This window comes from Phocoena phocoena, chromosome 13, assembly GCF_963924675.1.
Source record: "Phocoena phocoena chromosome 13, mPhoPho1.1, whole genome shotgun sequence".
In the NCBI taxonomy this organism is placed as follows: domain Eukaryota; kingdom Metazoa; phylum Chordata; class Mammalia; order Artiodactyla; family Phocoenidae; genus Phocoena; species Phocoena phocoena.
In genome coordinates this window covers 36,597,218-36,623,564 of record NC_089231.1, presented here as the reverse complement: position 1 = coordinate 36,623,564, position 26,347 = coordinate 36,597,218, and positions in this window count along the sequence as shown.

Below are 26,347 nucleotides of genomic sequence, written 5' to 3'. Positions count from 1 at the left end.
AGTGAATGAATAAATATTCTGGTGCATGCAGACAATAGAATATTATTCAGTGTTTAAAAGAAAAGAGCTCTCAAACTTTGAATAGACATGGAGGAAACCTACATTAATATCACTAAGTGAAAGAAACCAAAATTAAAAGTTTGCATACTATACTGTTCCAATTATATGACATTCTGGAATATGCAAATTTATGGAGACAGCAAAAAGATCAGTGGTTGCCAGGGGTCAGGGTGTGAGGGAGGGATAAATTGGTGGACTCCACTGGATTTTTAGAGCAGTGAAATTGCTCTGTGTGATAATATTTTCGTGGACACATGTCATTATACATTTGCCCAAGGTGGGATTGGGAGGGTGGGAGGAAGGGAGATGCAAGAGGGAAGAGATATGGAGATATATGTATATGTACAACTGATTCACTTTGTTATAAAGCAGAAACTAACACACCATTGTAAGGCAATTATACTCCAATAATGATGTTAAAAAATATTCTTAAGATATGATTGTCAATATCAAGCTGTGGTGAGGTTGTAGAGCAAGTCTAACTCTCACATCCTACTGACTGGAATACATTTTGTAGCCACATTAGAAATCAGTTTATCAGCTTCTTATAAAGTTAAACTTGCATTTATCATGCAACTCAGAAATCCCACTCTTAGGTATTCATCCAAGTTAATTGGAAAATTACGTACTTTTAAGTTTTCAGAAACTTTATTTATAATCACCCCAAACTGGAAACAACTCAAATGACCTTCAACAGGTAAATGCATAAATGTTTTCTATACATTCATGCAATGGAATACTACTCAGTTATAAAAAATAAAACGTACTGGTGAGTCAGACAAGATGCATGAATCTTAAGTGCATTTTGCTATAGAAGTTTGATGAAAAAAGTCACATATTATATGCTTTTATTTTAAAAATTATGCTGAATTTTGTAAAAAAAAAATAAACTATAAGAAGTGTATCAGTGGTTATCAGCATTTAGAGTAGAAGAATTGATTGTTTACAAAGGACAGCAGAGTATATTTTGTGGGTAAAGGAGTTGATCTCTATAGCACTGTGATGATGTATACATGAGTGTGTGCATTTGTCCAAACCCCTAGAACTGTACTCCACAAATGATAAATTTTATAGTATGAAAATCAAAGGAAAAAAGATGTTCAACAAAGATGTGGGAAGAACACAAGATGCAGATTGTGACAAATAACTCTAATAATATTACAAATTAGTAACATAACTGTACTGAAAGAAGTATTCAAGAATGGAGCTGATTTAATAAACTTTGGGAAAGTTTTTTTCAAAATCTTTTCAAAAATTAAACCAAAATAAAAAATAAAATAATGAAAATATGTTCCTGCACTATTTATAATTTATAAAGATATAGGGCTTCCCTGGTGGCGCAGTGGTTGAGAGTCCGCCTGCCGATGCAGGGGACACGGGTTCGTGCCCCGGTGTGGGAGGTTCCCACATGCCGCGGAGCGGCTGGGCCCGTGAGCCATGGCCACTGAGCCTGCGCGTCCGGAGCCTGTTGCTCCGCAACGGGAGAGGCCACAACAGTGAGAGGCCCGCGTACCGCAAAAAAAAAAAAAAAAAAAAAAAAAAAAGATATAAAGTGTGTGTGTATATATATATATATATATATATATATATATATATATATACATATATTTTGCTATACATTTATATATAAATAATAAGTTTTCTTGTTTTGAGTCATAGGTGTTTTAGAAGTGTGTTGCTTACTTTCTAAGCAGTAAATCAAAGCCTAGTTATCTTTTTGTTGCAGATTTCTAGAATTGTATTAAGATATAAAATAATGAATATGCTCAATTTTTTGAAAATATATTGTTTTGCTTTACAAAACAATATACATATATTGCTGTGAATACTCCATGTTCTCTTTAAGTAAAGACACATTCTGTGATTATTTGGTACAATGTCTATGTATATCATTTAGGTCAAGCTTGTTATTTGTATTGTTCAAATCCTCTATATAACTTTACTGATTTTGTTTCTCTTTTCTAATGGCTATTGAAAGAAATATCTTTAAAAAGTCCATTAAAATAATGAAATTTTTGTTTAATTTCTGTCTTTTGTACATTTTAATTTACTTTTGTTTCATATACTCTTGTTTTTGAGGACATGGAGAGTTAAGACTGATATATTCCTAACGGACCAACTCTTTAATCATTATAAATTGGCTTCTAAACAGTGTTTTGATGACATGTCACAAATATTTTATCTTGTGTTTTCATTTTAAATCAGATCTAAATACTCCCCATTTTTCTTCTTTTTTTTTCCTTTTACCCATGAGTTATCTAGAAGTATATTATTTACTTTCCAAATATTTATAAACTTTCTAGAGATATTTTTTAAATATATTTATTTTTATTGGCTCAGTATATGGCTTATCTTGGAAAATGTCTGCATGTAGTTAAAAAGGATATGTGTATTCTGATGTTGTTGTTTGGCATATTAAATGTCAATTAAGACTATTTGGTTAATATTGTTGTCTTTATTTCTATATCTTTACAGATTTTTCTACTTGTTCCATCAATTATTGAGAGAGGGATATGAAAGTATATAAGTGTAATTGTATCTATTTTCTTTTAACTTTGTCTTTAATTTTGTTTAAAATTTGAAATGCTCTTATTAGATGCATAAGCCTTTATGATTGTTGTGTCCTCCTGATGTAAGACCTCTCTGCTATTATGAAATGACCTGCTTTACCCCTGGTAATATTTTATGTCTGATATGTATAAAGAAGCACTCTAGTTTTACTTTGAATAATGTTAGCTTGTCATGTTTTCCTCATCCTTTACTTTTATTTTATTTTAATGTGGTAATGTCATATTTAAAATGTACATTCTAGTAGGCAACATATAGTTGGATTTGCACTTGGTGATGCCTTTAAATTATTTATAATTAATATGATTATTAATATCAGTTTTTTAAAATTTTGTTATTGGCTATTTACCCCCAAAACAATTTGCTCCCTTTTTCCTATTTTCCTTCCTTTTGTGCATTAGATTTAAAAAATTTTTCCATTATATTATATTTGTCAGCTTATTACATATACCATTTTTATTTGACTGTTCCTTTAAGATTTATAGTGGGCATTTTTAACTTATCACAGTCTACCATGTAGTGATCTTACACCACTTGTCATAAAGTATAAGAACTTCACAATATATACTTCTACTTCTTACACTCCAATCTTTATGTTGTTATACATTTTATTTTACATACCTATAAAACCTATAATACATTTTTAATTTTTAGCATTGGATTATCTTTTCAAGAGATTAAATGATAATAAATAATTGCTGTATGATAATCCATACAGTTACCTGTTTTTGGTGTCTCACATTCCTTCATATAGACTAATTTCTCTATCTGGTAGAATTTCCTTCTTCTTCAAGGGTTTCCTTTAACTTTTTTTTTTTTTGACATTAAAAATGGACTTTATTTTTTAGAGCAGTTTTAAATTCATAGAGAAATTGAGCAAACGGTACAGAGAGTTCTTACTTATGTCCTACTCCCATGCACATATAAACAACCTCCCCTGCTATCAACATCCTGCAACAGAATGGTACATTTGTTACAATTGATGAATCTACTTTAATGCATCATTATCACCCAAAGTTCATAGTGTACCTTAGGGTTCACTCTATTTTTAAAAAAAAATTATTGGGGTATAATTGATTTACAATGTTGTATTAGTTTCAGGTGTACAGCAAAGTTAATCTGTTATACAAATATATATACCCACTCTTTTCCAGATTCTTTTCCCATATAAGCCAAGGGTTCACTCTTGATGTACACTCTATGGAATTTGACAAATGTGTAATGACACATATCCATCATTATAGTACCATACAGAGTATTTTCACCACTCTAAAAATCTCTGTGCTCTGACTATTCATTCCTTTCTACCTCCTAACCCCTGGCAACCATTTATCTTTTTTATTGTGTCCATGGTTTGGACTTTTACAGAATGTTTTATTGTTGGAATCTTATAGTATACGGCCTTTGCAGATTAGCTTCTTTTCCTTAGTAATATACGTATAAGGTTCCTCCATGTCTTTCATGTTCATTGCAATTAACTTTTTTTTAAAAAATTTATTTATTTATTTATTTTATTTTTGGCTGTGTTGGGTCTTTGTTGCTGCACGTGGGTTTTCTCTAGTTGTGGTGAGCGGGGGCTACTCTTCGTTGCGGTGCGTGGGCTTCTCATTGCAGTGGCTTCTCTTGTTGCAGAACACAGGCTCTAGGCCAATGGGCTTCAGTAGTTGTGGCACACGGGCTCAGTAGTTGTGATGCACGGGCTTAGTTGCTCCACGGCATGTGCATGTGGGATCTTCCTGGAACAGGGATAGGACCTGTGTCCTCTGCATTGGCAGGCAGATTCTTAACCACTGTGCCACCAGGGAAGCCCTGCAATTAACTTTGGTATATTAATCTTGTACCTTGCTGTAATTGTTTATTTTTCAAGGACTTTTTTTTGTTGATTCTTTTAGATGTTATATATAGATGATCAAGGTGTCTGTGAACAAGACGGTTTTATTTCTTCCTTCTCAATCTGTATACCTTTTATTTCCTTTTCTTATTGCATTAACTAGGACTTCCAGTACAATGTTGAAAAGGACTGATAAGAGGGGACACCCTTGCCTTGTTCTTGATCTTAGTGGGAATGCTTTGAGTTTCTCACCATTAAGCATGATGTTAACTATAGATTTTTGGTAGATGTTCTTTATCAGGTTTAGAAAATTCCCTATATTCCTAGTTTGTGGGGAGTTTTTGTAATGAATGGTTGTTCATCTTCCTTTAACATTTATGGTAATGAGCGTCTGCTATTGATAAATTATTTCAGTTTTCATTTACTTGAAAATCTTCATTTGCATTTATTAAAAAAATACTAGACATAAAATTGTAGAATGGTATTTTGTTTTAGTCCTTTCACCACCTTAAATATGTCATTCTATTGTCTTTTGGTTTTCATTGTATTTGAGCTATCCTCTAATATATTATACTTTGTTTCTCTGTATATATTGGAGCTTTCTTCCTTCTAGATTCTTTTAAAAATTTATCATTGTTACTTATTTTGAGAAGTGTGATTATAATGTACCTTGGTGTACTTTTTTTTTATACATTTATTTATTTATATGGGGCTGTGTTGTGTCTTCATTGATGCACATGGACTTTCTCTAGTTGTGGGGATTGGGAGCTACTCTCTGTTGCAGTGCACAAGCTCCCCATTGCTGTGTCTTCTCTTGTTGTGGAGCATGGTCTCTAGGCATGGGGGCTTCAGTAGTTGTGGCAAATGGGCTCAATAGTTGTATCTTGCAGGTTTTAGAATGCAGGCTCAGTAGTTGTGGTGCACAGGCTTTGTTGTTCTGTGGCATGTGGGATCTTCCCATACGAGGGATTAAACCCATGTCCCCTGCATTGGCAGGCAGATTCTTTACCACAGTGCCACGAGGGAAGTCCTACCTTGGTGTATTTTTTTAATGTAATTTTGTGCTTGGATTCATTAAGTTTCTTAAAATGCAGGTTTGTAAGTTTTATTACAGCTGGATAAATTTTGGCCATATTTATTCAAGTATGTTTCTCTTCCCTCCCACTTGCCTCTTCTCTGTGGACTCCAATTACACCTGAAGTTTTTTCACAGCTCACTTTTACTGTTTATTTTGTTTATTCTTTTTTTCTCTACTTTTATTTTTGATAGAGCCTATGGCAATGTCTTCAAGTTCACTTATTCTTTTATCTACAGTATCTAATCTGCCATTAATCTCTTCTAATATATTTTTCATCTTAGTCATCATAGTTTTTATCTCTAGCAGTTTGATTTGCATCTTTAAAAATATCTTACCTATCTGTACTTAACTTTTAAACTTATGTAATACAAATATATTAGCTGTTTTGATATTTTTGTTAATTTTAGTTCTGGTCAATATTGATTGATTGATTTTTGTTTTCACCACAGGTTATAATTTTCTGCTTTCTTTGTAGGCTTGGTAATTTTTGATTGAATGCCAGCTACTGTTAATTTTATATTTTTGGTTGGTGGATATTTTTGAATTCTTAAACTTTTGAACTTTCTTTTAGCACATAGTTAAGTTACTTGTAGATAGTTCAATGATTTCAGGCCATACTTTAAAAATGTTAGGTGAGACCACAGCTGAGTTTAATTCATGGCTAATTACTTCCCACTACTGAGGCAAAACCATTCTTATTACCCTAGCATCATAAGAATTACTCCAATATCACATGAATTATGAAGTTTTTCAGTCAGGCTGGTAAAAACAGGCACTATATCCAGCTCTGTTGTTAGTGTCACTTACTGGTCCCCTAGTTCTCTTTGGTAGCTCTTTCCCTAGACTCAGATAATTACCTCACATGCATAAACTGATCTGTGTCATGCTGAATACTCACATCTGCAGATGTTGAAATTCTCTCACTGTGCGGTCTCAACTCTTAGGTACTCTGTCCTGCAAACTCTAGCTGTTTTGGTCTTCCTGGACTCGCACTCAGAATGCCAGCCCAGGTTTGCCTGGACTCCACCTCCTTGTGCTGCAGCCTAGAAATTATCTCAAGGCAGTAATCTGGGATAATCACAGGGCTTACTTTGTTTTTCTTTTCTTCTCTCTGGAATCACTGTTATCTATTTCTTGATATCTAGTATCTTAAATACTATCTTTATATTTTCTAAATTTTATGTTTTATTTTTTCTTAGGAGGGGTGAGGAGGGATTCAAGTGAAAGAGTAATCTAGTTGCTGTTTCTCCATCTGGGCCAGAAGCAGATGTACAGATAACTGGGATATTTTAATAGTTTCTCACCGACATTATTTCTGCTAGAACATCAATATAATATTTAACTTATCTGAGGGCACTTCTAAAGTCACCCTTTGCAAAACTGGCTTTTGTTTTCATATCCTTAGAATGTATGTCTTTTCACTTAGAGTTTCTTACACATATCTCCATTCTCATCCCTTTAAGTCCTATAATTGTTAAAGGCATACCTGAAGCCGTCCCGGGATCCTTAGATATATACTGGTTTGTATTGGAATCCTATAACTTTATACAATTAAATTTAATTTCATGATCTTAAAGTTTCTTTAATTTTGAGATTGTGTTGTACTTCTTTTCTACCATCTATAGCACCTAGCTAATTTATAAGTACATAGTATATACTCTGTAAATAAACAGATAGTTTTATTACCAATGAAAAACATAGACTGAGATTTAATATAGACCAAATGACATTAAATGATATCTGACCTTGCTTCAATTTTAAATTCTGTGAAATTGCAAGGTTTACCATGTTGATAAAATATATAAAGTACTTAAAAAATTACAACCTTAAATAATAGTTGAAAATTATGTAAATGAAAAATACCTCCTGGGGATTTCACATAAGGAAAGGAGGCCTTATACCATGTGACAGGCATACTTTATGATCTTGTCTTTCTCAGAGGAGAATATGAATCTAATTCTGAGCTTCTCAAGAGAAAAAAAATATATTGGCATTTAATTAACACCATAAGGCAGACAAACACAGCTCAATTGATCTTTATCTCTGATGTTTGCCTTGGATACTTGCAGGAATAGAAAGCTTTCATCAATTTTATGCTTTTTGTAGTACCCCTTTAAAGTACCTTCAGGCATCATGCACATAGACTACATGCATAATACGGCTTTATTTATGGGGACACTTGCTGGGGCTTGTAAGAAGCTGTTTTTATATCATTATTCAAATATCAAAATGATTATACTGTGTTACTTATGTTAGCACCTCTGGGAGAATACACTTTTCTTATATTAAAAATAAAGTTTAAGTCATCCATATGAAAAATACCATAGTAACTCTTTCAAAAACCTTGATATAATTGTATAGAATTTTCAGAAGCTAGTTGAACTGATTCCGTAGGTAATTATTGACCTTATGACTTAATGTACTTTTTACTTTGGTACCATAGAAATAGAATCCTAAAGTTAGAATCTTCAATACAAAATAAGAAAAATAGTAATTTCTAATTTGACAAGTATTCTAGGAAATAATTTTGATCACTTTCTATGTCTCAGGCTATAATAAAATATAATAAAAGTCCTAGGGATAAGGCATCAAACATAACTTGAGGTCATTTTATTGGCAGTAATGGGAGACAGGCAGTAAGCAGATAAATAAATAAATGAACCACAAAAAATATCAGACAGTGATAAACAGAGAATTTTTTAAAAGGTGAAATTATATTGAATGCCAGATAGATGGGTCTAATTTTGATTGTGTTATCACAGTAGGCATTTCTGATGAGTGTTATTTAAATTAAAATCTAAATGATCAGAAGTGAAGTATAAAATGATAAGTGGGAATAATTCTTTAGGCAAATATATTAATTCACTCAAGACTCTAAGATGACTTATTAGTCAGGAGATGATCACTTTACCATTATTTAACATGTAAAAAATTACTTCTCCAGGTGCTTATTTAACTGGGGTTGACATGTTTTCTGTTTCATTAAGCCTGTCATGATCCCAAGCTTAGGCTTCACCTGACTGAGATTCCATGATATTTTGGCTGTACCATGTACAACACAAGGCTTTTATGGATAGTAAGTTCAGGAAAAAAGATTCTACAGAATCACATATAGGCTTTTTACTGTCCTAGTTTAGAAGTGACGTGTCACGCCTGCTTACATTTCATTGGCCAGATCTTACCAGACATCCCACTCAATTGTCGAGGGAGCTTAGGAGTGAAACTTCATCTGCCTAGTCAGAGAAGAACTAGATATTTGTGAAACAGTATAATATCTCTCCTAGATAATAAACAGCTTGAAAAATGTACAGAACACAATAAAATGGAGAGTGCTAAAATGTAGAGATGAGGAGAAAGTCCTATGCAGTGAGGTTAGAGATAGCAGTCAGAATCTTTTAAGGATTTTGTAAGCCAAAAGTTAGTTATTTGGATTATCTTAAGTGCAATGGGAATCTACTGTATGATTTAAAATGGTCTTATAATCTAAGTCGCATCATTAGAAGATCACTCTGGATGGTAAAAGGAATATGGATATTGGGCACAATAAAGAGGGGGAGAGGTAGGAGGCCATTGACATCTTATAAGAATTGGTTTGATATGAAAGTTAACAGTAAAGATTTAGAAATGTGGAATCATTTATAACATGTTTTGTAGTTCAAATTGATCTCCTGATGGATTGGTTGTGGAGGGAAGGATAATGTTTAGATTTTTGCCTTCAGCAATGACATGGTGACTATTGGTACCTGAGATGGGGAAGATATATAGGGAACATGTTTATAGTATAAATTCAGAGCTGTTTTTTGAATATATATGATAGGTATATTAGAGATCATTAACAATACATCGAATAGATGCTATCACCGGTAATTAAGGAAGTCACTGAGGATGGAGATACAGATTTTGGAGGCCTCAGCATATAGATGGTATTTTTCCACCATAGATAGGAATTTACCTAGGGAGACCTGATGGGTGTTATACAATAGGTTTACTGTTGATATGGAACTAGAAAGAGAGTGTCTGGATTCTTAATCTTAACAGTTCTTTCATTGTTAAATGCATTTTTCTGGAACAAACTGCACACATTTCCTTTTTTTTAATATCTTTATTGGAGTAAAATTGCTTTACAATGATGTGTTAGTTTCTGTTGAACAACAAAGTGAATCAGCTATATGTATACATATGTCCCCATATCCCCTCCCTCTTGAGCTTCCCTCCCACCTTCCCTAACCCACCCCTCTAGGTCATCACAAAGCATCGAGCTGATCTCCTGTTTTCATGGTGACAAACAACATGGTAAGGTTTCCAGGGAATTTGTCTAAAAAATGGCCTGCCTTACTCTCTAATCAATAAGAAACTATTTTTTAAGACAGCTGCTATTTTCTGGTGCAAAATGCATCTCAACTTTTCCTGGCTGAGTGGTTTTGGAGGCTGCTTCATGATTACATTTTATGTTACTTATTGAAGGGCCCACAATTACTATTCCATCTTTCACAGCAAAAGATCATTCTGTTGACCCTCCACTGACAAAGCATGTGAACTGGACAATGGGTTTTATCTAAGTGTCCACATTATCTTGCCTAGTTTCTTAGGGAAATAACCAAATGCATAAGATAGGAAGCCTTTGTAATCTCTACATATCCAAAACCTATTTAACGGACAAACTCACGTCTGAAGTTCAGTAAAACCTCTCTATGATGATCTCTATGTGTCTCATTTTGATGTGAAATTATGTAAATTTCAAATTATTAATCTGATATTTTGCGTATATATAATCCATCTTCCCTAGTAAATTATTAGAATGTGTAACTTCTATTTTAGGTCCCTCTTCAAATTTCCTAGTCTATCTTAGAGCACATAAGGGGTATTCAAGGGCTTTCCTGGTGGCACAGTGGTTGAGAGTCCGCCTGCCGATACAGGGGACGCGGGTTCGTGCCCTGGTCAGGGAAGATCCCACATGCCGCGGAGCGGCTGGACCCGTGAGCCACGGCGGCCAAGCCTGCGCGTCCGGAGCCTGTGCTCCATGACGCGAGAGGCCACAACAGTGAGAGGTCAGCGTACCACAAAAAAAAAAAAAAAAAAGTATTCAAGAGGGGTAGAGGGGAAGATGGCAGAAGAGTAAGACACGGAAATCACCCTCCTCCCCACAGATACACCAGAAATACATCTACATGTGGAACAACTCCTACAGAACACCTACTGAAGGCTGGCAGAAGACCTCAGACCTCCCAAAAGGCAAGAAAGTCCCCACATACCTGGGTAGGGCAAAAGATAAAAAGAATAAACAGAGACAAATGGATAGGGACGGGACCTGCACCAGGGAGGGAGCTGTGAAGGACAGAAGGTTTCCACACACTAGGAAGCCCCTTCACGGGCAGACACTGCAGGTGGCGGAGGGGGAAGCTTCGGAGCCGTGAAGGAGAGCACAGCAACAGGGGTGCGGAGGGCAAAGAGGAGAGATTCTCGCACAGAGGATTGGTGCCGACCGGCACTCACCAGCCCGAGAGGCTTGGCTGCTCACCTGCCGGGGCGGGCGGGACTGGGAGCTGAGGCTTGGGCTTTGGTCGGAGTGCAGGGAGAGGACTGGGGTTGGTGGCGTGAACACAGCCTGCAGGGGTTAGTGCACCACAGCTAACCGGGAGGGAGTCTGGGGAAAAGTCTCGACCTGCCAAAGAGGCAAGAGACCTTTTCTTCCCTCTTTGTGTCCTGGTGCGCAAGGAGAGGGAATTAAAAGCGTGGCTTAAAAGAGATCCAGAGACGGGCATGAGACACTAAGACTGCTGCTGCTGCCACCAAGAAGCCTGTGTGCGAGCACAGGTCAATATCCGCACCCCCTTTCTGGGGAGCCTGTGCAGCCCGCCACTGCCAGGGTCCCGGGATCCAGGGACAACTTCCCTGGGAGAACGCATGGTGTGCCTCAGGCTGGTGCAACGTCACGCTGGCCTCTGCCGCCCCAGGCTCGCCCCGCATTCCGTACGCCTCTCTACCTGTGGCTTGAGTGAACCAGAGTCCCCAAAGCAGCTACTCCTTTAACCCCATCCTGTCTGAGCAAAGAACAGATGCCCTCCGGAGACCTACACGCAGAGGCGGGGCCAAACCGAAAGCTGAGCCCCAGGAACTGTGAGAGCAAAGAAGGGAAAGGGAAATCTCTCCCAGCAGCCTCAGAAGCAGCGGATTAAAGCTCCACAATCAACTTGATGTACCCTGCACCTGTGGAATACATGAATAGACAACGAGTCATCCCAAACTGAGGAGGTGGACTTTGAGACAAGATTTATGATTTTTTTCCCCTTTTCCTCTTTTTGTGATTGTGTATGTTTCTGTGTGAGATTTTGTCTGTATAGCTTTGCTTCCACCATTTGTCCTAGGGTTCTATCCTCTGAATTTTGTGTGTGTGTGTGCTTTTTTGCTGTTTGTTTGTTTTTTCTTTAAAATTTTTTTCTTAATAATTATTCTTTATTTTAATAACTTTATTTTTTATCTTTATTATATCTTATCTTCTTTCTTTTTTCTTTCTTTCTTTCTTTCTTTCTTTCTTTCTTTCTTTCTTTTATTTCTTTCCTTCCCTCCTTCCTTCCTTCCTTCTGTCCTCCCTCCCTCCCTCCCTCCTTTCTTCCTTCCTTTCTTTCTTTCTTTCTTTCTTTCTTTCTTTCTTTCTTTCTTTCGACTTTTTTCTCCCTTTTATTCTGATACATGTGGATGAAAGACTCTCGGTGCTGCGGCCAGGAGTCAGTGCTGTGCCTCTGAGGTGGGAGATCCAACTTGAGGACAATGGTCCACAAGAGACCTCCCAGATCCACATAATATCAAAGGGCAAAAATCTCCCAGAGATCTCCATCTCAACACCAGCACCCAGCTTCACTCAATGACCATAAAGCTACAGTGCTGGACACCCTATGCCAAACAACTAAAAAGAGAGGAACACAACCCCACCCATTAGCAAAGAGGCTGCCTAAAATCATTATAAGCCCACAGACACCCCAAAACACACCACCAGATGTGGAACTGCCCACCAGAAAGACAAGATCCAGCCTCATCCACCAGAAGACAGGCACTATTCCCCTCCAACAGGAAGCCTACACAACCCACTGAACCAACTTTAGCCACTGGGGACAGACAACAAAAACAACGGGGACTACAAACCTGAAGCCTGCAGAAAGGAGACCCCAAACACAGTAAGATAAGCAAAATGAGAAGACAGAAAAACACACAGCAGATGAAGAAGCAAGATAAAAATCCACCAGACCTAAAAACTGAAGAGGAAATAGGCCGTCTACCTGAAAAAGAATACAGAATAATGATAGTAAAGATGATCCAAAATCTTGGAAATAAAATAGACAAAATGCAAGACACATCTAACAAGGACCAAGAAGAAGAAAAGATGAAACAAGCAATGATGAACAACACAATAAATGAAATTAAAAATACTCTAGATGGGATCAATAGCAGAATAACTGAGGCAGAAGAAAGAATAAGTGACCTGGAAGATAAAATAGTGGAAATAACTACTGCATGGCAGAATAAAGAAAAAAAGATTGAAAAGAACTGAGGACAGTCTCAGAGACCTCTGGGACAACATTAAAAACACCAACATTCAAATTATAGGGGTTCCAGAAGAAGAAGAGAAAAAGAAAGGGACTGAGAAAAATTTTGAAGAGATTATAGTTGAAAACTTCTCTAATATGGAAAAGGAAATAGTTAATCAAGTCCAGGAAGCACAGAGGGTCCCATACAGGATAAATCCAAGGAGAAATACAACAAGACACATATTAATCAAATTGTCAAAAATTAAATACAAAGAAAGCATATTAAAAGCAGCAAGAGAAAAATAAAAAATAACACACAAGGGAATCTCCATAAGGTTAACTGCTGATCTTTCAATGGAAACTCTGCCAGCCAGAATGGAGTGGCAGGACATATTTAAAGTGATGAAGGAAAAAAACCTGCAACCAAGATTACCCAGCAAGGATCACATTCAGATTTGATGGAGAAATTAAAACTTTTACAGACAAGCAAATGCTGAGAGAGTTCAGCACCACCAAATCAGCTTTACAACAAATGCTAAAGGAACTTCTCTAGGCAAGAAACACAAGAGAAGGAAAATACCTACAATAACGAACCCAAAGCAATTAAGAAAACAGGAATAGGAACATACATATCAATAATTACTTTAAATGTAAATGGATTAAATGTTCCCACCAAAAGACACAGATTGGCTGAATGCATACAAAAACAGGACCCATATATATGCTGTCTACAAGAGATCCACTTCAGACGTAGAGACACATACAGACTGAAAGTAAGGGGATGGAAAAAGATATTCCATGCAAATGGAAACCAAAAGAAAGCTGGAGTAGCAATTGTCATATCAGACAAAATAGACTTTAAAATGAAAACTGTTAGAAGAGACAAAGAAGGACGCTACATAATGATCAAGGGATCGATCCAAGAAGAAGATATAACAATTGTAAATATTTATGCACCCAACATAGGAGCATCTCAATACATAAGGCAAATACTAACAGCCATAAAAGGGGAAATCAACAGTAACACATTCATAGCAGGGGATTTCAACACCTCACTTTCACCAATGGACAGATCATCCAAAATGAAAATAAATAAGGAAACACAAGCTTTATATGATACATTAAACAAGGTGGACTTAATTGATATTTATAGGACATTCCATCCCAAAACAGCAGGATACACATTTTTCTCAAGTGCTCATGGAACATTCTCCAGGATAGATCATATCTTTAGTCACAAATCAAGCCTTGTTTAATTTAAGAAAATTGAAATTCTATCAGTGCCTTTTCTGACAACAACGCCATGACACTACATATCAATTACGGGAAAAGACCTGTAAAAAATACAAACACATGGAGCCTAAACAATACACTAATTAATAACAAAGTGATCACTAAAGAAATCAAAGAGGAAATAAAAAAATACCTAGAAATAAATGAAAATGGAGACATGACGACCCAAATCCTATGGGATGCTGTAAAAGCAGTTCTAAGAGGGAAGTTTATAGCAATAAAATCCTACCTTAAGAAACAGGAAGCATCTCGAATAAACAACCTAACCTTGCACCTAAAGCAATTAGAGGAAGAAGAACAAAAAACCCCAAAGTTAGCAGAAGGAAATAAATCGTAAAAATCAGATCAGAAATAAATGAAAAAGAAATGAAGGAAATGATAGCAAAGATCAATAAAACTAAAAGCTGGTTCTTTGAGAAGATAAACAAAATTGGTAAACCATTAGCCAGTCTCAAAAAGAAAAAAGGGAGAAGACTCAAATCAATAGAATTAGAAATGAAAAAGGAGAAGTTAGAATTGACACTGCCGAAATACGAAAGATCATGAGAGATTACTACGAGCAACTATATGCCAATAAAATGGACAACCTGGAAGAAACGGACAAATTCTTAGAAATGCACAACCTGCCAAGACTGAATAAGGAAGAAATAGAAAATATGAACAGACCAATCACAAGCACTGAAATTGAAACTGTGATTTAAAATCTTCCAACAAACAAAAGCCCAGGACCAAATGGCTTCACAGGCAAATTCTATCAAACATTTAGAGAAGAGCTAACACCTATCCTTCTTAAACTCTTCCAAAATATAGCAGAGGGAGGAACACTCCCAAACGCATTCTATGAGGCCACCATCATGTTGATTCCAAAACCAGACAAGGATGTCAAAAGGAAAGAAAACTACAGGCCAAAATCACTGATGAACATAGATGCAAAAATCCTCAACAAAATACTAGCAAACACAATCCACATTAAAAGGATCATACACCATGATCAGGTGAGGGTTATTCCAGGAAGGCAAGGATTCTTCAATATATGCAAATCAATCAACGTGATAAACCATATTAACAAATTGAAGGAGAAAAAAAATATGATCATGTCAATAGATGCAGAGAAAGCTGTCAACAAAATTCAACACCCGTTTATGATAAAAACCCTGCAGAAAGTAGGCATACAGGGAACTTCCCTCAACATAATAAAGACCATATATGAAAAACCCATGGCCAAAATTGTCCTCAGTGGTGAATAACTGAAACCATTTCCACTAAGATCAGGAACAATATAAGGTTGCCCACTCTCACCACTCTTATTTAACATAGTTTTGGAAGTTTTAGCTACAGCAATCAGAGAAGAAAAGGAAATAAAAGAAATCCAAATCGAGAAAGAAGTAAAGCAGTCACTGTTTGAAGATGACATGATACTATACATAGAGAATCCTAAATATGCTACCAGAAAACTACTAGTGCTAATAAATGAATTTGGTAAAGTAGCAGGATACAAAATAAATGCACAGAAATCTCTGGCATTCCTATACACTAATGATGAAAAGTCTATAAATGAAATCAAGAAAATACTCCCATTTACCCCGGCAGAATAAGCATAAAATATCTAGGAATAAACCTACATAAGGAGACCAAAGACCTGTATGCAGAAAATTATAAGACACTGATGAAAGAAGTTAAAGATGATACAAATAGATGGAGAGATATACCATGTTCTTGGATTGGAAGAGTCAACATTGTGAAAATGACTCTACTCCCCAAAGCAATCTACAGATTCAATACAATCCTTATCAAAATTTCACTGGCATTTTTCACAGAACTAGGACAAAAAGTTTCACAATTTCTATGGAAACACAAAAGCCCCTGAATAACCAAAGCAATCTTAAGAACAAGAAATGGAGCTGGAGGTATCAGGCTCCCTGACATCTGACTATACTACAAATCTACAGTAATCAAGACATTATGGTACTGGCACAAAAACATAAAGATAGATAAATGGAACAGGATAGAAAGCCCAGAGATAAACCCATGCACATATGGTCACCTTGTCTTTGATAAAGGAGGCAGGAATATACAGTGGGGAAAGGACAGACTTTTCAATAATTGTTGCTGGGAAAACTGGACAGGTACATGTAAAAGTATGAGATTAGATCACTCCCTAACACCATACACAAAAATAAGCTCAAAATGCTTTAGACACCTAAATGTAAGGCCAGAAATTATAAAACTCTTAGAGGAAAACATAGGCAGAACACTCTATGACATAAATCACAACAAGATCCTTTTTGACCCAGTTCCCAGAGAAATGGAAATAAAAACGGAAATAAACAAATGGGACCTAATGAAACGTAAAAGCTTTTGCACAGCAAAGGAAACCATAAACAAGACCAAATGACAACCCTCAGAATGGGAGAAAATATTTGTAAATGAAGCAACTGACAAATGATTAATATCCAAAATTCATAAGCAGCTCATGCAGCTCAATAACAAAACAACAAGCAACCCAATCCAAAAATGGGCAGAAGACCTAAATAGACATTTCTCCAAAGAAGATATACAGACTGCCAACAAACACATGAAAGAATGCTCAACATCATTAATCATTAGAGAAATGCAAATCAAAACTACAATAAGATATCATCTCACACAAGTCAGAATGACCATCATCAAAAAATCTAGAAACAATAAATGCTGGAGAGGGTGTGGAGAAAAGGGAACACTCTTGCACTGCCGTTGGGAATGTGAATTGGTACAGCCACTATGGAGAACAGTATGGAGGTTCCTTAAAAAACTACAAAAAGAACTACCATATGACCCAGCAACCCCTCTACTGGACATATACCCTGAGAAAACCATAATTCATAAAGAGTCATGTACCAAAATGCTTATTGCAGCTGTATTTACAATAGCCAGGAGATGGAATCAACCTAAGTGTCCATCATTGGATAAATGGGTAAAGAAGTTGTGGCACATATATACAATGGAATATTACTCAGCCATAAAAAGAAACTAAATTGAGCTATTTGTAATGAGGTGGATAGACCTAGAGTCTGTCACACAGAGTGAAGTAAGTCAGAAAGAGGAAGACAAATACCATATGCTAAGACACACATATATATATATATATGGAATTTAAGAAAAAAAAATGTCATGAAGAACCTAAGGGTAAGACAGGAATAAAGACACAGACCCACTAGAGAGTGGACTTGAGGATATGGGGAGGGGGAATGGTAAGCTGTGACAAAGCGAGAGAGTGGCATGGACATATTTACACTACCAAACGTAAAATAGATAGCTAGTGGGAAGCAGCCACAGAACACAGGGAGATCAGCTCCATGCTTTGTGACCACCTAGAGGGGTGGGAATGGGAGAGTGGGAGGGAGGGAGATGCAAGTGGGAAGAGATATGGGAACATATGTATATGTGTAACTGATTCACTTTGTTATAAAGCAGAAACTAACACACCATTTTAAAACAATTATACTCCAATAAAGATGTAAAAAAAAAAAAGAGGTATTCAATAAACTGTATGTATTCTGTATGTGCTGTTTGTATATGCAGGTATGTGTGTGTTTTGTGTATGTGTGTGTGAGGGGAAGAAAAAAAAGGGAGAGGGCAGGTGTCAAAATGTTAATGAATCCATTTTGAAACAAAGTATATATTTTAAATTATTTTTCAAATATAGAAATAATACATGCATTTTTGAATAATTTGAAATTCTATAAATATCCTAAGAATTACATTTTAAATAGCTCTAAATATTTTGGAATTTCTGCATGGATTTATAAATTATACTATTATGAAATTGAATCTTATATTACCATTTTGTAGATCAAAACCAACCAGACACTAACAATTTCAAATGGCTTAACCTAATCTATTTATATTTTTATATATTGATTTCTCATAATATATGATGAGCATGTTTTCTGCTAAAAATGGTTCTCAAATATATGATTTTAATTAGGTGTTCAGCAATTCCTGATTTAAATATTGATTTACAGAGCCACTTACATATGGTTCATCATTTGTTTCCCTTTTCTGTTGTTAATAAATAAAATTTGCTATTTTGTAGATTAATACTAATCTCTATGGATTATTGCTATTTTTATATAATCCTGATCAAAAATCACTAGTTTAAAGTATATTATCATTTATAAGTTTCTTGATTCATCTTGGCAAATAGATACGTTGAAATAGTATATTTTATTTCCATTCCATTGGAAGAGTTTGAAAAAGTTGTTTCAATGCACCTTCTGAGTACCTTTTCTAATGCAATAAAAACCCAATTATATAATTCAATTTTGTTTTTTTTTTTTTTGCGGTACATGGGTCTCTCACTGTTGTGGCCTCTCCCATTGTGGAGCATAGTCTCCGGACATGCAGGCTCAGTGGCCATGGCTCACGGGCCTAGCCGCTCCACGGCATGTGGGATCTTCCCGGACTGGGGCATGAACCCGTGTCCCATGCATCGGCAGGCAGACTCTCAACCACTGCGCCACCAGGGAAGCCCTAATTCACATATTTTTTATTACTAATGATGGCAAACATTTTTTATGTTTTATTAGGCATTTTCATTTCTTTCTGAAATATCTACACCATTTACTATTTTCTCTTTTGTTAACTTAGAATTTTCTCACTAACTATTAAAAATCTCTTAATTTGGGCTTCCCAGGTGGTGCAGTCATTGAGAATCTGCCTGCCAATGCAGGCGACATGGGTTTGAGCCTTGGTGTGGGAAGATCCTACATGCTACAGAGCAGCTAAACCCATGCAGCACAACTAGTGAGCCTGCGCTCTAGAGCCTGTGAGCCACAACTACTGAGCCCACATGCCACAACTACTAGCCCACGTGCCACAACTACTGAAGCCCACATGCCTAGAGCCCATGCTCCACAACAAGAGAAGCCACCACAGTGAGAAGCCCACTCACCACAGTAAAGAGTAACCCCCACTTGCCACAACTAGAGAAAGCCTGCGTGCAGCAACAAAGATCCAACACAGCCAAAAATAAATAAAATTAATTAATTTAAAAAATCTCTTAATTTATAAAGGCTAATTAACTTTTCTGAAACATTTTAAAATATTTCCAAATTTTTCATTTATATTTTAATTACTTTGTCAAATTTTATAGTACAGAGAAATAAAATTTGGGGTGGTAAAACATATTAATATTTTCCTATATCTTTTTATTCTTAATATTTGTCAATCTTAAGATCAGGTTTACCTATAAATTCTACAAATGTTTATTTTTCATATAATTTTGTTATGTATTTAAGTAATCTACTACAAATTTTCTTTTAATATGACTTAAGACTAATGACATTTTTATTCAAACAATTTCTTAATTTTAAAATTCTATTTCTCAGTGATAGGGAAGGTTATCTTTGTTATATATTATGCTACACACATAAATGTACACGTATCTGTTTTGAAAAGAATATTTTATTGTACATTAATTTGAAAAAAATATTGTCATTTCACTTACTGTATTGAAAGAAATTTCAGAGAGGTTTACTTGATATGAATATTTTATTGAGTGAGAGAGAAACTGTATGCAAACAGGAATACCTCAAACTTGAATTATTGAAACTGGTAAGAGGCTCAGAGGCATGATGTCACAAGATGGCTCATAAAGTGAAAATGAGGAAGCTGCTTAACATTTACAATGATTTTTTTTTTTTTATTGCAACGGGGGTGTCCAGACACCAAGGGATGCATTAAAAGTGATTTTGTTATACCATTTCAGAAAGATGACTTACATTTAATTTATGAATATCAGAGGCATTTACAAGAAATAACTTAAGTTTTTCTTACATGGTTTAACTGATTTTATATACTCCAGGGATCTTCAAGCTTCATCTCCATTTTCTTTTATTTTAACAATTATAACCCATTTACTAACTCAAATATTCAGAGGCAAGATTTACTCACATTATTGGTCTTTAAAAATAATTATTTTGACATTTATGTTTAGAAAATTTTAAATTCTTGCTCCATTTCCTACATAACTAAATGAGTCATGTTAATCCTATAATTATTGTTATTATTTATTGGAAAGGCTGACAATTACAATACAAATTGCATTAAGCATTTTTAAAAAATTTTGCTTCATGGCATTGTTAAATGTTTTAACTACTTTTGGTACACAGACATGTTCACTGTTTGAGACAATAAATTAATTATTAATTCTAAGTTTATTTCTGTATACTATATTTGATTTTCTACATATATAATTTAGAAAGATTATTGACAATAATAATTTGTCTCCTTTCTATCAATTGCTACCTTTAACAATATTTTACGTCTTATTGACTCAGCTAGAACTTCTTGAAAAATATTTTAGCAATAATAGTGGTTATACATTTATTGAGAATTCTAATATTTCAGGGTTGCTTTTGTCTGTGATAATTTATATATATTTTATTGGATTATGAAGCACACTTCTATTTCTGGTTATTTGTAAGTATTTTAATACTATTTCAAACAATAATATATTTTTGAAATTAATATAAGTAATATACATCTCCATATTTACCTTTTTTTTGCACTATGCTTATAGATTTTTAAATGCTTAAAGTGTACATTTTTAAATATTAAATCACAATTCTGGGATAAGGGTTCTTTCTTTAGAATTATTCATCTGATACATGGTTAAATTTACTCAATAAATATTTTATTTAAGATTATTAACACACACATATATAACAAAAACTGAAGATAGAAATGATCATTATCTGTGTAGTGTAATGTAAGTTTCAAAAATTATTTGGAGAGTTTTGAGATTTTTTTCATTTTCTCAGAGAAACTATAGCTTGTGGAAACTATTTCCTTTCTGAGAATTTGAAGTAAATCAATGGTAAAACTGTCTTTCCTCGTGGGAAGTTAAATCTATCAGAAGCTTGTCAACATCTTTTATGATTTTTTCATTATTAACATTCTATATTTCTATGGTAATTATATTTATACTTTCCCAGAAATTCACATATATCAAAAAGCTTATCAAATTTTTAGCAAATATATCATAAAGCATTTATATACAGTTTTGTAGAGCCTTTTTAAACTCCATGTCTTAGATTATTTTCTTTTGTGTCTCTTTAAAGTTTTATAATTTTGTGTGTTTTTAGTTTGTTTTAAATAAGAGGTTTTTGAATTTAACTTACATGCTCCCTGTTTTAACTTAACACATTCATTAATTATTTTATTTTATTTTTTCTGTGTATTGGGTTGTTCTTATTTAGCTATTCTTTTCCAAAATGTCTGACAAAAGATATATTTCAGTACTTTTTCTGTTTCTTTAAGAATGAAAATATGTGAAGCTATGAATTTACTTTGGAAAAAACTGTATGCATCTTGATCTGTTTATTTCAGTTTTCTTTAAAAAATAATTAAAATAATAATAGTTATTATGCATTTTGTTTAGACTATGTTCTAAAATTTGTAGTATGTGCTTGATGTATTTTAATCAGTCAATCATCATATTTTAGAGATGATAAGAAAATGTAGGTGAAGAACAGTTGAGTACAATAATCCCCCTTCATATATGGAGACTCCCAGTAGATGCCTGAAACTGAATAGTACTGAACCCTAAAACATATGTATATGGAGCTTCCCTGGTGGCGCAGTGGTTGAGAGTCTGCCTGCCAATGGAAGGGACATGGGTTCGTGCCCCTATCCAGGAAAATCCCACATGCCACAGAGCGGCTGGGCCCGTGAGCCGTGACTGCTGAGCCTGCGTGTCCAGAACCTGTGCTCCGCCACGGGAGAGGCCACAACAGTGAGAGGCCCGTGTACTGCAAAAACAAAAGCAAAAACAAAAAAGCATATGTATATGTTTTTTCTTATGCATACATACCTATGATAAAGTTTAATTTGTAAATTAGGCACAGTAAGAGATTAAAAACAATAATAATAAAATACAAGAATCATAAAAACATGCTATGATTAATCATAATCATTAATCGTAAAAGTTATGTGAATGTGGTCTCTCTCTCAAAATATCTTATTGTACTGTATTCACCATTCTTGTGATGATGTGAGATGACATAATGCCTACGTGCTGAAATGAAGTGAGGTGAGCAGCATTAGGGCATTATTGATCTCCTGACAATATGTCAGAAGGAGGATCATTTACTTCAGGTGATCCTGGATCACTGAGTCAAGATGATACCGATGGATGGAGTGGGGATCCATGAGATTTCATCATACTGCTCAGAACAGTGTGTAATTAAAAACTGATGCATTGTTTATTTCTGGAATTTTCCACTTAATATATTTAGACCAAGGCTGGTCTACATGAAAGCACAGAAAGAGAAACTGGATAAGTGGGGACTATTTTACTATGGCCAATGTTATGTGCTCAGAATATTAAGCTAAGCAGTTTACATGTAGTTGCCTAGAACGTTGTTTTGGAAGGGGACAGTCATCCAGAAGTAATTGCTGTTTTTTAAAAATTTTTTATTTGTTTATTTGCTTGCTTGATTATCTATTGTACATTATACAGAATTTAAAATGAATGAATTTTAAGCATTCTATTTGATGAGTTTTGACAAATACTTGAATAAGTATAAAACCATCTCAATCAACCATGATGGAAATATGGAAATTTCCACTAACCCAGATGATCCCTTGAATACTTTTCAGGCTACTTGCATTCCCCAACCACTGCTCTGATTCACATCAGGATAGAATTTTATGTGTCCTAAGACTTTAGTAACTGAGTAATTTTTGTGTCTGGCTTCCTTAAACATAAAAGTTGATATTCTTATATTTGGTTTTATTGATCTGCAATTCATTTTTTTTAACTTCTGAGGAATATTTCATGTTTGGATATATCATAATTTTGTTTTTTCCATTCTCTTCTTGATGGACATTTAAATTACTTCTAGTTTAGAACTCTTAGAAATAAAGTCTGTCTCAGAAGACATCTTTATTTCTCTTGGTAACTCCCTAAGAGAACTGTTGCATTGCAAGGCAGATCTATTTTTATTTTACTTTTTAAAAAGTTTGATTGGAGTATAGTTAATTTACAATGTTGTGTTAGTTTCTGCTGTACAGCAAAGTGAATCAGTTACACACATACATATATCTGCTCTTTTTAAGATTCTTTTCCCATATAGATCATTACAGAGTACTGAGTAGATTTTCCTGTGCTATACAGTAGATTTTTATTAGTTATCTATTTTATATGTAGTAGTGTGTATATGTCATTCCAATCTCCCAATTTATACCCCACTTACCCCCTGGTAAACATATTATTTTTTTCTACATCTGTGACTCTATTTCTGTTTTGTAAATAAGTTCTTTTGAACCATTTTTTTAAGATTCCACATATAAGTGATATTATATTATATTTCTCTTTCTCTGTCTGACGTATGTCACTCAGTATGACAATTTCTAAGTCCATTCATGTTGCTGCAAATGGAATTATTTCATTATTTTTAATGGCCTAGTAATATTCTATTGTGTATTTTTAACTTTATTTAAAAAAACTGATTTCCAAAGTCATTGCTACATTTTTAACTCCCCCCAAATTTTATGAGGTTCCAGTTGTTCTATTTCCTCAAGAACATTTGGTAATGAAATTTCAGAATTTATCAGTACTAGTGGGTGTGAATTGGTAACTCATAGTCTGAATTTTCTATTTTCTTATATCTGTGACATCAAACTCTTTTAAATGTGCTTCTTACCTATTCTTTTTTCTTATTTTGTGATGTTCCAAGTGTTTTGCATTTTTGGATTTTTGTCTTTTTAAAAAATGATCTGTAGGAGTTACCAGTATATTCTGATACAAGTCCATCAGCTATATTTATGGACAATATTTTCTCTCAATCTGTGGCTTATAATTTCATTTTTTAATGATTTATTTGGAAAAGAAGATGTATTTAATTTTAATATAGTCCAGTTTATTAATATTATTTTTTTGTTCTTAGCTCTTATCTAAGAAACTCTATCTAAAGGTTGCATAATATTTTCCTCTGCTTTGTTTGAAAGCTTTATACCTTAGCTTTTATGTTTAGGTTTATCTATGACAAGTTTCAAATAAATGGTTTTGTATGATGTCAGATAGAGGGTTGAGGTTCATTTTTTCTTTCTTTCTTTCATACAGAAAACCTGTTTTTCCAAGATCCTGTGTTGAAAAGTATTTCTTTTTTCTTTTCTTTGCTTGTTTTTCCCAGTCACGTACCTTGATACCTTTATTAAAAGTAAACAAAGTTTGGCCAAATAAAGATGTGGAATAGTTTGCAAATATTTTGTTGAGATTAATTATATTCATGAGGTTTAGTGGCCTTAAATATAATTTTCTTATAGTATCCTTGTCAGTTTTTAAATAATATTACCACTCTCATTTCGAATACTGTAACTTGTAATTTTCCCTCTTCTTTATCGTTCTTCCTGGTTTTATCAATTTCCTTAACACATATATTATGAAACTTTTTTGGCATTTGTTGATTTTCCCTATTTTTTTCCATTTTCTATTACACTGATTTTTTTCTCTTATTTTTATTATTTATTTTCTACTTACTTTGGGTTTATTTGTGCAAATTTTTCTAGATTTTCAAGTTGGAAACTTAGATCATTATTTGTAAAACCTTCTGTTCTAACATGAACATTTTAAAATACGTATTTCTAATAACTGTTTTAGCTACATCCCTCAAATTTTATTATGCTCTGGTTTATATCATTCATATTGAACTATTTTCTTATTTGCATTGTAATTTCTTTTCTGACACATTAGTTATTTAAAATAGTCTTGCTATATTTTCAAATATTTGTTGTTGTAAAGAGTACTCCATGTAATTTCATTATTTTGAAATTTGTTGAGTTTTTTTTGTTTTCGTTTTTTTGTTTGTTTTTTTGACACAGTACATTGTCTATCTTGGTGATTCTTCCTTGTGCAGTGAAAGAAAATGTGTATTTTGCATTGTTGAATTTAAGGTTGTATAAATGTCAGTTTGGCAATTTTTTTTATAAGCCTGTTCAAATCTTCTATAACCTTATTGAAAATTTGTTCTAACAATTACTGACTGAGGGGTATTAAAAACCAAAATCATAATATGAATTTCTCCTTATACCTTTAGCTCTCTAATTATTTTCTCTGCTATAAAGTAATCTCTTTTATTTCCATTAATACTCTTTGTATTTTTATTCTTGCCGTATTGCTTGGAATAGTAGTCCAAAGCAACATTGAATAAAAGTTGGGACATACAATATTGCCTCATTCAGTCTTAAATGGAAAATATATATTCTTTCAACATGTGTACTATCCCTGGACATTCTTTGACCAGCCTCATGGAGTTTTTCTTATTTTTCCATGTCCTTATACTTAGCAAAGCCTCAAGTGGAATTCATAGTGATTTTTGGAGGTCTTTGTCTGAGTGGTCCATCCATCCTGTATCTTGGCTCTACAGCTTCCAGCTGCCTCAGCCTTCCTGAACTCCAACTTCCATCTCCTCAACTGAGCCAAATCACTAGGTTCAGGGTGAGTCCTTCCTCTTTTTGAAAGTGTTATGTGTTCCCCCATGGTTTTGAAGTTTCTTCCACAGAAACTTCCCACAAAGGAAGCTGGGGTGACTGTAGAACTCACCTCATTTGTTTTCCTCCTCCCATGATCTCAGTGCTATGTTGCCTGTTATCCAAGAGCTAAAGATATTTCCATGAATTTTGTTTAGTTCTCCAGGTGTTTATATTAGGCAGTCAAGTCCAGTACTTTTTACTTCATCATGCCTAGAAATAGTTTCACTCTTTTATACTTACTATATTAAATTATTTCCACACTGAGTATTTGTTACATTTGCTCTCTGTGTCTACTGCTGATAGATATATGTTTGAGGCTTCATAAAAACTGTTTCTCAGTATCTTAAAACATATATAAATTGCTGATAAATGACTTGGTGCATAAAATTGTGTGGCCATTATGTATGAAAGCTATATATATTGTGAAAAGACTCTTTTCATTGTAATTTAATGAGAACTGCTTTAGACTTTACTTTG